The 6,652-nt window shown below is 44.3% G+C and overlaps 1 non-coding gene across 1 annotated transcript; it reads left to right on the top strand.

Annotated features, from left to right (window-relative positions):
* The first annotated feature begins 1,241 nt into the window (after window positions 1–1,241).
* Window positions 1,242–1,347, top strand: LOC115900612. Its single transcript, XR_004060281.1, has one exon. It is a non-coding gene; the product is annotated as a small nucleolar RNA U13 (small nucleolar RNA).
* The last annotated feature ends 5,305 nt before the right edge of the window (window positions 1,348–6,652 follow it).

Raw genomic sequence — 6,652 nt, 5'->3', positions numbered from 1 at the left:
ATTGAAATTCACACGCAAGAATCAATAGTTTGTTGCTAAACTGTGTTAAATGAAATTTGTAGGAGGCCATTGGGTGGAACTGAGCTCTTCTTGCACTAGGCTTAACAGAGAAAACCAAAATGCAGTTACTCATACCGAAGTTTCCACCAAGCCAAAACTAAGCTATTCATATCTTCCAAGAAATCAGGCAAGAAAGAGATAATAGCCAAATCCCCAAACAGGCCTGTTTTGGGAAGCATGATGAGGCAGCCCCCTCTGCTTTAACCTTTATAAGGAAAGTAACTTTGTAACAACCAATCAGTTTTTGTTCTGTTTCTGCATTCTTCAGCCATTTTCTGCTTATAAAGTCAAATTTCTCAGCTCAACTCATCTGAACACTCATTCTATCTTATAGAATGGGTTGTTACCCAATTCTAGAATTGCAAATAAAAGCCAATTCGATCTTTGATCTAAATTTGTTGTAATTTTGACTTTTGATAGCTGATAGAAGATAAGCTTGAAGGAGCTGTTATTCACCTTGCCTCAAGGGGAGAGACTATATGAGAATGAAGTCACTACTGAAGACAATGAAATCAAGAAATGGAGAGAGATTCCATACCACCTAACTTAGGCACCTCAATCCAGCTATGTCTGAAATCCTTACATAAAGTTTTTAGTTATATGCCACTAAAGGTCTCCTCTTTAAACTTCTGGCTCACAAATGCCAGTCTAAGATGGAAGATTTACTATTCCCTAGTAAGATGAGAAAAATTTCATTTACAAGACTTCTTTATTCTGAGCTTATATCTTTCCTAATTTTTGGTATTAGAGTATTTATAAATTGATGGTGATAATGGATAACAATTGTATTTTACCAATTGTCCTTAATAGAAAATTAGAAAGTCCAAAATAGAAAGTAGCCAGGCATGGTGGCTCATACCTGTAGCCCCAATACTTTGGGAGGCTGAAGAAGGAGGATCACATGAGCCCAGGAGTTCAAGACCAGCCTGGGCAAGATGGTGAAACCCCATCTCTACAAAAAATTTAAAAATTAGTCAGGCATAGTGGTACATGCCAGTAGTCTCAGTTACTCAGGAGACTGAGAAAGGAGGATCACTTGAGCCCAGGAGGTCAAGGCTGCAGTCAGCTGTGATTGTGCCACTGCACTCCAGCCTGGGCAACAGAACAAGACCTTATCGGGAAAAAAAAAAGAAAGAAAGTTGGTGGGCCCTTTATCTATCCCTCCATTAAAAAAAAATTAGGTCATTTTGTAGGTCATAAGCATGATGATTTGTTTTTCGTGCTCATGTGTGAGATGTACCTCCCTCAAATCTTGCTACAACATTGGTCATGTACCAATGTCTGACACTAAAAAAAAATTATTGGCTTGTAAAATAAAAGCCTTCTATAAACTACAGTGTGTTTAAAATACTATATTTGGATATTTTTTAAAAGAACAAAATTGTGGTCACTTTATTTCTTTGTTTATTTATTCTTCATCTGATTCCAGAAAGGATTTAAGGAAACTCACTCAGTTCCTTTGATCTAGTGCCCGGGATGGACTTCACCCCAAAGGGCTCACATGGGACAATCTAAAAGGAAGTCAGAGATGCCTTTTCTCCCTCCTCCTGAGGGATGAGCATGGATCCAAGGGGTGACTTTCTTTGCCTCCTCCCTGAGACTCTGCAAGGGGAGGCAGGCAGTGTAACAGCAGAAACAAGCAATGCCTTTTCTGTTTTGCTTTTCACGGGTTGCTGGCCACCTATCCCTTAATGGCTCCAGGCCCTGCTTCTTAGGTGATGCTACACCCCACCTGCAGGAGGGCCTGGTGGGGTGGGGGTGAAGGGGTGCAGGAAATATGTGAACAGAATGAAGGTGGGAGAAAGAAGGATTCACGAGTAGCAGCGTGGGGAAGATCATTAAGTGGTGAGGGAAAGCATAAGAGACAGTAGGGGTGGGGGAAGCCTTTATAAGTAGTGATATTTAACTTCTGGGAGCAGGGAGAGAAGTGATGTTTGCTTAGGCATTTGCTCAGGGGGAATGTTTACTCATGGTTAAACCCAGAATGCAGTTAGTGTTAAAGTAGAAATGAAGCTGCATTCCAGGCAGGAGGTGGGCATGACGGAGTACAGGGTGTGTGTTGAGAGTGTGTGTATGAGACAAATTGTGGTACCACATGTGTAAAGATGATGCTCTAGACACAGGAAGTCTAACTTCTCTGGTTCTGATGGCAGATTTGTACCAAGTCATGCTGTCCTACTTTCTACATCCTTGCTTTTGAGACGGCTGGTTGGGTTTAGGGGTGTTTTCTGTGGCCATGGAAAAAGTGAATCTTACTGGCTCACTTATTAATAGACTCAGTGTGGTCTGGATGCTACACTGTCTTGGACCTGTGCTGAGTTAGACTTCTAGCATGTCGAGATCATAAATCAGGAAACTGAGCATGCACACACACCCCCTTACTTTCAAGAGGTGCAGTTGCTAGAACCAGGTGGGCTCTTTCCTGCCACAGAGCTCCTGGGCTTGCTATTTGAATGGCTGCAGCTGTGTCTGGGAGGATGGTGCTCCTGCCTGATCCCGGGCCCCAAGAGGACGAGGATGCCCAGGTCTATAGCCATGGCTTGGGCAGTTGCAGTGGCACCTGGGGAGCTCCTGCCCCAACTCAGAAGGGATGGGACTCTCGCTTGTCCCTGGCTCCTGCTGGCTGTATGGAGCTTGCAGCCCCAGCTGCACCTCCCTGCTGCAGCCGGTGTGATGGCAGCAGCCACTCCAGATGGCCCGCCGATGCCATCATAAGCACATGGTGGGTTTCTTTGGCAACCAGACCTATCCTGAAGCTATCTAGGGGCTTTCAGCTACCAGTTGTCTTATTAACATAAACTCAGATGTAATTGAAATTCAGGGCCTTGTTATGGGTGACAAAAGAGCTCCTATCACCTCTGTCATTCAGGAAGTTACAAGGGTTTTAGAAGTTGTATGCCAGGGGACAAAGACAAAATATGTATTTCTTAATAGGTCTGCTAAGTTAGGTTTATCATAAAGCTGCCTCCTTACATAGCTTAAATTCAGTGTAAAGATTTTGCCATACATAGTGAACTATAACCTTATTGGACACATAAGCAGACTGTAACCTATTCTTGTGCCAATCACTGAATTTAAGCCAATCAAAGGTGGCCAACTATTCAAAATGTGTCCAAATAAGGCAAATGCAAAGCTGTAACCAATCCAACTGTTTCTGTCCATCACTTTCCTTTTTCTGCCTGTAAGTCTTTTTTGACTGCACAGCTGTGCAGGAGTCTCTCTGAAACTATTTTGCTTTGGGGGCTGCCCGATTTGCAAATCATTCTTTGCTCAATAAACTCTCTGGTAAATTTAATTTGCCTAAGGTTTTCTTTTTCTTTTTCTTTTTTTTTTTGAGATGGAGTTTCGCTCTTGTCACCCAAGCTGGAGTGCAGTGGCGCAATCTCAGCTCGCTGCAACCTCCGCCTCCCGAATTCAAGCAATTCTCCTGCCTCAGCCTCCTGAGTAGCGGGATTACAGGCGCTTGCTGCCACGCTCGGCTACTTTTTTTGTGTGTTTTTTTTTAGTAGAGACAGGGTTTCACCATGTTGGGCAGGCTGGTCTCAAACTCCTGACCTCAGGTGATCCGCCTCCCAAAGTGCTGGGATTACAGGCGTGAGCCACCATGCCCAGCCCCAAGGTTTTCTTTTTAACAGATGGTGTCAGAAATGGGATCTGAAGTAGAGCTTCTAGGCCCCCACCAGGGGCACTGAGTGACCAAACAAGGTACCCACCAGATTCTTTTTGTCCATCGCTCTCTCTCACAACTGGGGATCATGGGTGTCTTCTCTCTCCGATTCTGAAGCTCTATGAGTTTGTGTTCTGAGCTATCTGTTTGAGTGAATTTTTGATATGAATTGGGTTTGGAAGTTGTGATATAAACTGAACTAGGTCTAGGATCAGATTGCATGCAACAGTTAACTGGCTTTGATCCAATTAGGGGCCTCAGATGTCTGACTGGGTCAGAGAGAAATTGGCAGTAAATGGTAATAGTACAGAGGCTGTGAACTTCAGCTTTTAGAAATTCACAGAGATTTTTGTGTTGTAGTATTCCTTTTGTTTCCTTTTATTGCACACTTAGGTAGAAAGAAAAGCATTAGCTAAGTTAATCAAAGGGATCTGAGAGTTAAAGACAAGATCCAAAGTAAACATGGTGATCCTTGGCCAGGCGTGGTGGCTCACGCCTGTAATCCCAGCACTTTGGGAGGCCAAAGAAGGCAGATCACCTGAGATTGGGAATTCAAGACCGGCCTGACCAACATGGAGAAACCCCATCTGTACTAAAAATACAAAATTAGCTGGGCGTGCTGCCGCATGCCTGTAATCCCAGCTACTTAGGAAGCTGAGGGAGGAGATCACTTGAACCTGGAAGGCGGAGGCTGTGGTGAGCCAAGATCGTTGCCATTGCACTCCAGCCTGGGCGACAAGAGCAAACTTCCATCTCTAATAATAATAATAATAATAATAATAATAATAATAATGTGGTCCTTTACTACTGAAGAACATAGTACTCCACCTTCCAGCTATGCTTACCTATACGTTTATAAATATTAGGCCCTTGGGCCCGGCATGGTGGCTCGTGCTTGTAATCCCAGCACTTTGGGAGACTGAGAGAGACAAATCACAAGGTCAGAAGTTGGAGACCAGCCTGACCAACATGGTGAAACCCTGTCTCTCCTAAAAATGCAAAAAATTACCTGGGTGTAGTAGCAGGCACCTGAAATCCCAGCTACTCGGGAGGCTGAGGCAGGAGAATCGCTTGAACCCGGGAGGCGGAGGTTAGCAGCAAACACAGAAATGGCAAGATCTTGCTAAAAGTAATACAAAATTACAACATTTCAAATGAATACTGCACTTTAAAAAGTGCATTTAAAACTGAGGGCCCCAGGCTGGGCATGGTGGCTCTCGCCTATAATCTCAGCACTTTGGGAGACTGAGGCAGGAGGATTGCTTGAGCCTAGGACTTTGAGACCAGCCTGGGCAATATAGTGAGATCTTGTCTCTACAAAAAATACAAAACAATTAGCTGGGTGTGATGCACATACCTGTAGTCAGAGCTACTCAGGAGCCTGAGGTGGGAGGATCTCTTGAGCCTAGGAGATTTGAGGCTGCCGTGAGCTGTGATCACACCACTGCACTTCAGCCTGGGTGACAGAAGAAGGCCCTGTCTCAAAAAAAATAGTTTAAAAAAATGAGGGCCCCAGAATTAGTTTCATCCAGAGATAATTATTGATGTACAGAAACTTCTGAAAAGATTTCGATCACCCAGGCTAGAGTGCAGTGGCGTGATCTCAGCACTGCATGTTCATGTCATTCTCCTGCCTCAGCCTCCCGAGTAGCTGGGACTACAGACACCCACCACCACGCCCGGCTAATTTTTTTGTATTTTTAGTAGAGTCGGGGTTTCACCATGTTAGCCAGGATGATCTCGATCTCCTGACCTCGTGATCCACCCGCCTCGGCCTCCCAAACTGCCGGGATTACAGGCGTGAGCCACCACGCCCAGCTGATATTTTAATTGCTTTTTAAAAAATATCTGGTTGGGTGTGGTGGCTCATGCCTATAATCCCAGCACTTTGGGGAGGCCGAGGTGGGTAGATCACCTGAGGTCAGGAGTTTAAGACCAGCCTGGTCAACACGGCAAAACCCTCTCTCTACTAAAAACCACAAAAATTAGTCAGGCATGGTGGCAGATACCTGTAATTCCAGCTACTTGGGAGGCTGAGGCAGGAGAATTGCTTGAGCCCAGGAGGCGGTGGTTGCAGCGAGCCAAGATCATGCCATGGCACTCTAGCCTGGGTGAGAGAGTGAGACTTCATCTCAAAATAAAAAAATTAATTAATTAATTAAAAATTTAAAAGATATTTATATATTGTGAAAATGCCAATAAACAAAATAGTTTAAAAGTAAATAATTGGTTGGGCATGGTGGCTCACGCCTGTAATGCCAGCACTTTGGGAGACCAAAGTGGGCAGATCACTTGAGGTCAGAAGTTGAAGACCAGCCTGGTCAACATGGTGAAACCTCATCTCTACTAAAAATACAAAAATCAGCTGGGCGTAGTGGTACACGTCTGTAGTCCCAGCTACTTGAGACGCTGAGGCACAAGAATCGCTTGAACATGGAAGCAGAGGTTGCAGTGAGCTGAGATGGCGCCACTACAGTTCAGCCTGGGTGACTAAGCAAGACTCTGTCTCAAAAAAAAAAAAAGTAAATAATAAAACAAAGGGGGAAAAAAAAGACTGTTTATAAAGAGTAAATAAAAGGCTTATGTGGCTAATCGATAAGAAGAGTTAAATCTTTGTAATTCCAGCACTTTGGGAGGCCAACACAGGAAGATCGCTTGAGCCCAGGAGTTTAAGACCAGCCTGGGCAACAAAGTGAGACATTGTCTCTATGAAAAATTTAAAATTTAGCCAGTCATGGTAATGTGTGCCTGTAGTCCCAGCTACTCAGAAGGCCGAGGTGGGAAGATTGCTTGAGCCCAGGAGGTCAAGACTGCAGTGAGCCATGATCTTATCACTGCAGTCCAGCCAAGCAACAGAGCAAGATTCTGAGAAGAAGAAAGAAGAAAGATCAAAGAGGGAAGAAGAAAGAAGAAAGAAGGAAAAGA

The sequence above is a fragment of the Rhinopithecus roxellana genome, chromosome 11, assembly GCF_007565055.1.
Source record: "Rhinopithecus roxellana isolate Shanxi Qingling chromosome 11, ASM756505v1, whole genome shotgun sequence".
Classification (NCBI taxonomy): domain Eukaryota; kingdom Metazoa; phylum Chordata; class Mammalia; order Primates; family Cercopithecidae; genus Rhinopithecus; species Rhinopithecus roxellana.
This window is presented reverse-complemented; position numbering and strand designations above follow the sequence as displayed.